The sequence below is a fragment of the Galeopterus variegatus genome, unplaced genomic scaffold (assembly GCF_000696425.1).
Source record: "Galeopterus variegatus unplaced genomic scaffold, G_variegatus-3.0.2 Scaffold7287, whole genome shotgun sequence".
NCBI lineage: Eukaryota > Metazoa > Chordata > Mammalia > Dermoptera > Cynocephalidae > Galeopterus > Galeopterus variegatus.
Genome location: NW_007733398.1, coordinates 51662 through 62060, shown reverse-complemented (window position 1 = coordinate 62060; position 10399 = coordinate 51662). Strand labels below are relative to the sequence as shown.

Genomic DNA, 10399 nt, shown 5'->3' with positions numbered 1-10399 from the left:
GACAAAAAAAAAAAAAAAAAAAAAAAGATTATCAAGAATGCAAAATGTTCACTTGCATGTCTTCTATTCAACACAGTAGTAGTGATCCTGGCCAGTACAATGAGACAAGGAAAATTAATTAATACATATGGATTGGTAAGGAGGAAGTAAAATTGTTTTATTTCCAAACAACATTATCATGTACATGAAAATCAATTCTACGAAATCTGCAAAAAAGTTACTAGAGCTACAAGGTAAATTTTGCAAGGTGACAAAATAAGAGACCAATATATAAAAATTAATATACTTGTAATGAACCATCCTAGAACACAGTTTAAAAAACCTTCACAATATCATCTAAAAATTTAATATGTGAAAAATGCAACTACAAAACATTGCTAAGAAAAATTAGCTGGGAGAGTACCATATGCTCTGATTGAAGAGAGTATTGCTAAGATGAAAATTCTGCTCAAATTAATGTATAGATTAAATGCAATTCCCATCGAAATTTCAGCATGCTAGTTTTTGAGAAAATTGACAAGTTAATTCTAAAAGTTGTAAAGAAATGAAAATGGTCTAGGATAGCCAAAACATTGAAAAAAATGTAGACCTTTTATGACCTAATTTCAAGACTACTATAAAGTTACATTGAATAAGACAGTCTACTATCAGCATTAGCATGAATATATGAATCAATGGATTACAATAGAATCCAGAAAAAACACACACATATATGGTCAACTGACTTTTGACAAAAATGCCAAAGCAATTCAATGGAAAAATTCAACTGACTTTTGACAAAAAGTCTACTATCAGCATTAGCATGAATATATGAATCAATGGATTACAATAGAATCCAGAAAAAACACACACATATATGGTCAACTGACTTTTGACAAAAATGCCAAAGCAATTCAATGGAAAAATGACAGTTTTCTCTACAAACGGTGTTGAAACAATTCAATGTATATGTATAAAATAGCAAAATTTAACCCTTACTTTATACCATACCTCTCAAATTAAACAAAAACAAATCATAGCCCTAAAAGTAAACTTAAAATCATAAAATGTACAAAAGAAACATAGAAAATCTTTGTAGTTTTGGGTTAGGCAAAATATTCTTATGTGCGGGCTGGCCCGGTGGTGCACTGCTACAGTGCGCCGCTTGGGAGTGCGGCGGCGCTCCCGCCGAGGGTTTGGATCCCACATACAGACTGGCCGCTCACTGGCTGAGCGAGGTGCAGGCGCAACACCGAAGGTTGCGATCCCGTTGCCGGTCCCGGTCCGGTACGGGCGCGACACTGAGGGTTGCGATCCGTTGCCGGTCATGAAAAAAGACAAAAAGGAAAAAAATATATATATTCTTATGTGGAACATCAGAGCATGAACCATTAAAAAAAAAAAAAAACTGATAAACTGACCTCATTAAAATTAAAACCTTTTTTCTTCAAAAGAGAGTATTAGAAAGTTAAAATGCAAGCCCTGGATTTGAAGAATATGTTTCTAAACATAAGCAACTTGTATCCAGAATATCTAAAATACTATTACTACTCAAGAATAAGAAAACCATTCCTCCTTCTACTACCCTGTTTCCTTCTTCCTTCCCCTTTTCCCTCCCCTGCAACTGCTCTGCAACATCATCTTAGGGTGTAAAAATATATATATTAATAGATAAACTTAAAAAAATTAAAAAATAAGAAGACAAAAAATATAAAATGGACAAGTGATTTAAGTAGACATTTTACCGTAGAAAATATACAAATATCAAGTAAGCACATGAAAAGATGCTCAGCTCCACTAGTTACTAAATAATTGAATGTTAAGGGCCGGCCCGGTGGCGCACTTGGGAGCGTGGCGGCGCTCCCACCGAGGGTTTGGATCCCATATAGAGACCGGTCTGCTCACTGGTTGAGCGCGGTGCGGGCGCGACACCGAGGGTTGCGATCCCGTTACCAGTCACGATAAAAGACAAAAAAAAAAGGAAAAAAAAAAATAATTGAATGTTAAAACTGTGAAAAACATAACAGTACGTGCTCACTACAATGCTAAAGATTTGGAGAATCTTCATATATTTCTGGTGACGTTTTAAAATTTAAAATTGTACATACACTTTGGAAAACAGTTTGGCAGTTCTTTATATAAGGCATCTTACCATATATAACAGATATTCTACTCATAGGTGTTTACTGGAGAGAGATAAAAACATATGTGCACACCAAGACTTATAGGCCACTATCTGCAGCAGTCGTATTCATGACAGCAGAATCTGAATTGCTTAACAAAACGTGTAGAGGAGCGATAAAAGGAGCAAACGAGTGCACTGATGCACGCAGCCGCAGGGAGGGCTCTCACAAACACCGCGGCAGAGGAAAGAAGTCAGACACGGAAGCCCACGTAACGTAGATTTCATTTAGTCATTTTTTTTTTTTGTCTTTATTTGTGTCCGGCAACGGATCGCAACCCTCAGTGTCGCGCCCGTACCGGACCGGGACCGGCAACGGGATTGCAACCCTCGGTGTTGCTCCCGCCCCTCGCTCAGCCAGTGAGCGGCCGGTCTGTATGTGGGATCCGAACCCTCGGCGGGAGCGCCACCGCACTTCCCAAGCGGCGCACTGTAGCAGTGCGCCACCGGGCCGGCCCCGCATTTAGTCATTTTTTAAAATAGAAAGTCAGTGGTTTTCTGGGCCCACAGGCTGGAGTAGGCATTAAATAAAGGGCATGAAGAAGCATTTGTGGATGATGGGGTTGTTTTGAAGCTGGATTGTGGTGATGCTTTCACTACTGTAGAAAGTCATTAAAACTCTAACTGAGCTGTAATCTACATTGGATGTATTTTATGATGTGTAAGTTAACCGCAAACTAAGATTTAAAAAATAGTGTACATACCAAAATTCCACCCCCCCCAAACCAGTATATTTAAGCATAAATATACTAATAAAGGAAGGAAATTCTGGGCATAGAGTCGAGAAAAGAAAATGTCCCACGGAAAATCAGAAGCAGAGGTGTGAGAGTAGAATGGATCCTCCATGGAGCGTGGAATAGAAAAGTCTGTGGAAGAAGATTGGAAGAAGCGGCCTGACCTCAGCCTCACATCTAAAGGGAAATCCCTGTGCCCAACATTTGTAAAAGTAAAACAGTAACACATGCAGAGTAAAAAGGATTCATTATTTTGTATATTTATGTCACATCACTGGGTAGCAGAATGAGTGTAAGTCTGTTAAAACGGAGACACTTGGGCTGAGCCTGTGGCGCACTCGGGAGAGTGCGGCGCTGGGGGCGCTGGGAGCGCAGCAGCACTCCCGCTGCGGGTTCGGATCCTATATAGGGATGACCGGTGCGCTCACTGGCTGAGCGCAGTGCGGGCGACACCACACCAAGGGTCGCGATCCCCTTACCAGTCACAAAAAAGGACAAAAAAAAAAGAAAAAAAAGGTATGTGTAAAGATGTCTTTGGTACAGACCAGGAAGGAATGAGGGAATATCAAGATGTCAGTTTGCAAAACATTGCAAGGTTTTGCCTTTTCTCTAAGCAGAAACATGCCGTTAGATGGAGATGGGGGTTTCCGCACTTCAGTGGGAGTTGAGAAAGGATAACGTATTTTCCTTCATGACAAGGCTGATGTCCCAGGGAAAAAACATATAAGAGATCTCACTGTTAGACATATTCTATGATTGAAGCACAGTTCAGGGTTGAATTCTGCCAAGCAGTGGGGCTAAGTGTCCATGTGCTTCACTGGTCAGTGAGGTGACTGTGCTTTTCCTAGGGCTGCACGGGTGGTGTTCATTACTGACATTGTGTGCAGGTGCAATCGCCACTGGGCACTGCTGCTGGCCAGAGTCTTACTGAGTGTGCCATTTACCCCTCTTGGAATATCCTCTTCTGAACTTAATTCTGCTTCCTCAGGGACAAGCCAATAAAGAGTCAGGAGAGAAACAACCCTCTAGGATCCATACACATAGTTTCCAAGTCTTAGTCCTATTGTTCCCTATTGTCTCTCAACTTGTTTTCTAATGAGAGCATTAAAGGAGGAGAAGGAGGAGGGAGAAGAGGAGAGAGAACTCTTGTGCCAGTGAGAAAATGCCAAAATGATTTGCAAAATTCACTAGCATTTCCCCCATCAGAGCATACAGCTTAAGTCTGGATTACATCAAGAAACATAAAAGTCATCAAAAGAGTTGAGAGCTGAGGTTCTCGACTCAGAGGGCTTGGGTCAGAATCCAGGCCACAATATTTACTAACTGTAAGGGCTTAAAAATTGTGACTCGATTTCTTTATGGTTAATATAGAATTATAAAGGTGTTCCAAAAAGAGAGAATATTAGTCAAATCCATGAGAATAACAATTTTTTAAAAACCTTGAGTGTGGTCTATTACATAATAAGTGCTGTACTTACTCTCACTTCACCGACTCCACAATAAAAAATATTTTGAAAGCAAATGTTAATTCTCCTGCACGCTTGCTAGCTGTGGCGAGTAATCAACCGCGTTAGCGTGGAATCCCTCAGTAACACTGAGGAGTCATTGATCTTGGATTGTAATTGACATGAGGACGTGATCACACATGCACAGCCTTCGGGGGATTTAGCAAAGATGGGAAAATCGCAGATAGCACTCATGGGCCTAGCAAGCCTGACTTTTTTCCTGTTTGCTTCTAGAAAGGGCCTGGATTGAGCTTAATTAGAAACCAGCAAGTTCTACCCCAGCTCTGATTACAGCTATGAAGACAGGCTGCCCTTTGACATCCAAGACAGATTCTGTGCCCTCCCAGTTCTCCAAGCTGGGAGATTTCTTTTTCTTGTCTATCCCACAACTAAACTACTATTTAACTAAATAAAAGTCATCGTGTAGGCTCTTTTTCATGTCATATCTCTGTCCTTCATCCACCATTCCAGCATATCTGAGAATCCCTGAAATACAGAAAAGCGATTGCACCAAAGGATATGTTATTCACAATGATCATAAAACAGCATTAATTCAATGCTTAGTGCAGGATTTACAATTTTTTTTCTGTGAAAGGGCCTGTAATAAACACTTTCAGCTTCATGGGCCATATGAAAGCAAGCAGCAGGAGAATACAACCTGAGGGCCATGGATTGTTGTGTTCCGGTTTAACGCATGAAAGGGGCCACCCTTACCGCCTCCACACTCCCGAATATCTCAGCCCTCCACCTCACCAGCTGTGTGGGAACATATACCACCCGGCTCCTCCTTGCTGTGCCACCTACTCCGTCCTCCAGATAGTCTCACTTAACAGGCCACTTCTGATTCTCACTCTTTTTTGATCACAGGACAAATTGGTAGTCAGTTGCATGTTTTTATCTATTACTCACAGGAGTGAAAGGACTCAGAACACTTACAAAAAGGGAAATTGTTTCTCTTTTTCTTCAAGACACTGTCTTTTCTCTCTTCAGATATTTCTCTCTTTAGGTTTTTTCAACTGGAAAGAAAATTATACTCATATCCTCTGTCCCATTCATGGTACAACCAAACCCATGATGTTCATGGTCATGCTACTTAAACACATCCCCAAGTGTGCACCATGAATGTTTCTTAATAACTCTCTGTTAGGTTCGGTGAGACAGAGAAAAGGGAGAGAGACCCGAGCCAGGCACTATTTCAGCAAAAAAGCTTTATTCCACTAACGTGGGGGGAAGACTGAGGCAGATCAGTTCCCCCGAACAAAAGAAAGAGGGGTTTATAAGCCTTTGAGGGTTCTGGGACATTTCGAAGTCAGTGGCATGCAAGGTGACACAGCCCTCGTAGTCTGCTAACACCTGGTCGGTCAGGGCATAGGCTTCTGATTAGTGTCCTTACTATACCAGTGCAAAGCCCTCCAGCTGGCTACCACAGCCCACAAGGCTTCCCCTTTCTGGTCATGTTTACCCCTTCCCAGGAGAGGAATTTCGTTGCTCAGTTCCCAGAGCAGAAAAGGGAAAGGGGAGGAGGAGGGGGAAAGCTGCTGACCCCGCAGTGCTGATGTCAAGCGAGCCATGAGGCCTAACACTCTGGGCGTTATTTGCAGTGCCCGGCTGGGTGTCATCTTACAGCTCCTAATTGAAAACAAAATGCCACTGCACTGCTGTTTTTTGACATTGCCTAATTCCTAATTTATGAGGACAGACATCAATCTGTTTCTAAAACACTTGCATTACACTAAAGTACTCTGTCTCTACAATATCTTGTCTACTGACCTAAGTGTTCAAGGAAAAATGTGGAAAAAAAAATATATATATAGTGAATATACACTTGGAAGTGTCATGCTTTAGTGAAACTTGTAGCTTTCCCCTTCAACTTAAGTACAAAGAATGATTGGGTGGCACTTTTGCAAAATTTCAAATAAAATCTATGTGATATGTACAGTGGAATGAAAGATAAATGTGCTTTTAAAATTATTGGAAACTGTGTGTCACTACTGGAACAGGTCATCTATCACAGAATCAAGATTTTTTTCAGAAAAGCCAACACCAATCTCTTTTTCTAGAAAACCTTGAAACGATGTTTTAAAAGTAGCATAACAACAATGATATTGCATAAAAGATAAAAACATTTTGTGTCTCCCTAGTGAAAATTTGTAATTACATTTCAACAATTATTCTTTAACTAATATGTATCTAATTTTACATTTATCTACTTAATTATCTTCTACAAACAACTCAATTTAAATGACAAAAGGAAACTCAAAGGAAGTCTAAGAATGTTAAGAATAACAGAAGTGAAAGTGGTTTGAAAGAAAAGGGATTTATTTATTGTATAGTTCTGGCTAAACCACTTAATATCTAAATTTCAGTGTGTAAATCTGAAAATGAACTTTTCAGAATTATGGACAAAATATGAAAAGTAATGAATGCTATGTGTTAGACGCAGTGCATGATCAACATCAATATGAAAATTAGAGTCATGCAGAGGGTTAAAAATAGATGGCCCAAAATTCCAAGCATCATTTCTACATCGATAGCGCATGAGAGCTGCAAAGGAACTTAACCTACATTAGATGCAGGCACTGATGCAAGAGTTAAAAAGTGATTGATCTGAGCATATCAAACAACTAGAAACAGTTTCTGGTTTGACTGAATGGTCATTAAATTTCTAGTTCAATGTTCTTGCTTCTCTGTGCTATAACTGCTTATGGTATCCATATTCAACAAATAAAAATATAGAATGCCTAGTTATATCTGATTTTCAGAGTTTAAAATTTATATATATATATTATTTATCTTTTAGTATGTTTCATACAATATTATACTAAAAATTATTAGTGTTTACCTGAAGTTCAGAATCAACTGTACATACTATGTTTTATCTTGCAATCCAATTTAGGATAAAAAGGGGCAACAGTTACAGAAACCTGGAATATGCAGTTCTAAACTTCCAAAAATCTTAGTTTTAGCAAAAAACCATCACAACCTGGGAAAATCCTACTCATACTTAAATGCGCACCTCACTGGCACCAACTTTAGAAATTCATCTTTGCTTCTTCCAATGCTCATAAGGCATTTCAGTTCTATGTTTTCTGAGAATTAATCACATTCCTGCCATGAACTGCATGTTAGATTCATACGGGTTTGTCTCTTCTACCCCTTTGTGAGCTCTTCGATGATTGATATTGCTGTTTTTTAAATTATAAATCATTGTATCTGCAATGTATCTAGCCCAATGTCTTGAAGCAGCACTGTATCTGAACAACATCTTTTAAAAAGAGCATTTCTTATCAATCATAGCTATGTTTCCAAAGTTACACCGAGTCAATGGCATCATCTTCATCATAATCATCATGAGAGAAACAAGTATTATTGAGTGCTTACTGTGCTGTGGAACTGTGATAATTTCTTAGAATTCATATACTCACAAACAATCTTAATAGGTAATTCTCACCAAAAAAAAAAAAAAAAATTCACAACCATCTTAATAGATAAATTCTCATAGTTCTTACCCATGTTTCTGATAAGGCAACTAAGCCCAAAGACTAGAATAAGAAAAAGTTATTTAGGTTAGCCACGATTACATAAAAGGAAGCAGCAGATCTGGGCCTCAAACACAAGACCATGTTTTCAACAACTTCTGGAATACAGTGATAGACACAGGAATGTGCTCATATTGCTCTGCTTTTGACTCAAAGACAAGTGTAGGGGCCGTAGCCCATTTAAATGAATAATACATGGGCTACTCTCAACTCCTAATTCACAAATTATTTCTAGAAAATAACTGTGGCTTCCTCACGCATGCATTGACGAAGGCCATCTCAGTTATTGGGTGAGATGCACTATTTTTCTACTGATCCTTTACAGGTGTGGCTGAATGTGGTATTGCCAGTCCCTCAGTTTTTTGAGGCCTGTAATTGCACCATGGCACAGACACAATAATTCTAGTTCCTGCTTTTGAGGGAAATTCTGCTCATTTCTTTTTTTTTTTTTTTTCCTTTTTTGTCTTTTTTCGTGACCGGCAACGGATCGCAACCCTCAGTGTCACGCCCGTAACGTGACCGGCAATGGGATCGCAACCCTCGGTGCTTCTCCCGCACCTCGCTCAGCCAGTGAGCGGGAACCGGTCTGTATGTGGGATCCGAACCCTCGGCGGGAGCGCCGCCGCGCTTCCCAAGCGGCGCACTGTAGCAGTGCGCCACCGGGCCGGCCCCGTGCTCATTTCTTTTGTAACAAAAAAGCCTAATAGATGAGGATACAAAATAAGAGCACATAGTTCTAAATGTATTGAGTGTTTATAACATGTCAGGTGCTGTTCTTACTATCACACACGTGCAAATTAATTTAAAGTGCACAACATCTCTCTAAATATGACACTATTATCCATACCCATATTACAAATGGAGATTAGTGAGGCCCAGAGAGGTCAAGTCAGGTGTTCAGCACATAGCTAGTAAATGTCAAAGATGGGGCCAACCACCTGCTACTGCCCTAACACGTCCTGGGTTACGGTGCTGTGCTACTGCCCTTGAGCTAGGATGCACGCTTCTCTGAAGTACAGAACAGTCCTCTCACTTATTTTGCATCCCACTTTGTTGCATTTGTCCCAGAGAACAACATCATTGCATACTGATGATTAACAAACACTTCTCAGAGATTTCACTCATAGGTCTTCCTAAGAGCCATGTCTGGAACCCCACTGGAAAACTCAAAACAACCATTTCATTCTGATTCTTAATACTCAGGACCAGGCTTTCTGAGTCAAATCTCTCTTCTCACGTTAGATTTCTTTCCCATCGCCCTCCTTAATCCTGCCAGTCCCAGCCTATCCCTTATGCCATGCGGACTGAACGAGATGAGTCTAAATCCTAAGGCAGCTATGTTCACATTCAGGCCATGGTGTTGTGTATAAACCATCAGGGCATTTCACTGCATAAGAGAAAGGGGGAAAATGGGAAAGTTACCATGAAGAAGAAACGGAATAGATTGAAAGTAATTTTCTGGTGTTTTCTCAATTATGTGTAAAATTAGAAGAACATGAGAAAGTCATTTTTGTTCATCATATTGATGCTTATGAGTGTTCAGTTCTTTGAAAGCAGCTCTCCCTTTGGAAGGTTTGCAAGGACAAATTTTAATGAACTTATGCTCAATTGTGTCTTTAATTAAAAATATAAAATCACAACCCCTTAAATACTTTGAACTAAAAATACTGGCAGTTGAAGAACAAAACTGACATACTCTCTTCATCTCAAAGTCTGAAAGAATGACGTTTAGATCATTTAACATCTTTAAAATAATTTCCTTTAAAATTAATATATCCAAGGAGAATAAAATTATATATTTTATATCTTTTTCAAATACTTATAAACTATAATTCCATATAATTTTCCTAAATCCAGTAATTCTACATGAGAAAACCCAAGTTCATTTGTCAATTGTGTAAAAGATCATTTAAGTTACCTTTATTAATTTCTATTACAAATATAGGCCATGTGTTCGACTGTTTTCCACATAACACCTTTATGGAAGGTGTTGTGGTGGATCATGTGAAACTTCTATTGTTCTGTTCTTTTAGACCTACAAAATGGTGATTACACATGGTTCTGCCTAACATATGTCGTGACACACGTTCAGACCCATGACCCATGGCATAAAAAAGGCAATAGGAGATACTATATATTCAGACCCGTTGACTTAAATTTTGCCCTAATTGTCTAGCCTGTTCAGCAATTTTTCATTGACAAAACCCCATTCCTTTCTCCCAAAGATTTTTTTTTTTTTTTTTAAAGATGACTGGTAAGGGGATCTTAACCCTTGGCTTGGTGTTGTCAGCACCACGCTCAGGCAGCGAGCCAACCGGCCATCCCTATGTGGGATCCGAACCCGGGGCCTTGGTGTTATTAGTACCACACTCTCCCGAGTGAGCCATGGGCCGGCCCATAAAAAGGTTTTATTATTTATTTATTTATTTTTTGGTGACTGGGTTTTTTTTTTTTTTTTTT

At 39.4% G+C, this 10399-nt stretch overlaps 1 long non-coding RNA gene across 1 annotated transcript in view; it reads right to left on the bottom strand.

The window, feature by feature from the left end:
- Nucleotides 1-10399, bottom strand: part of LOC103607267 — a 40577-nt gene that overhangs the window by 29316 nt on the left and 862 nt on the right. The window lies entirely within an intron of this gene.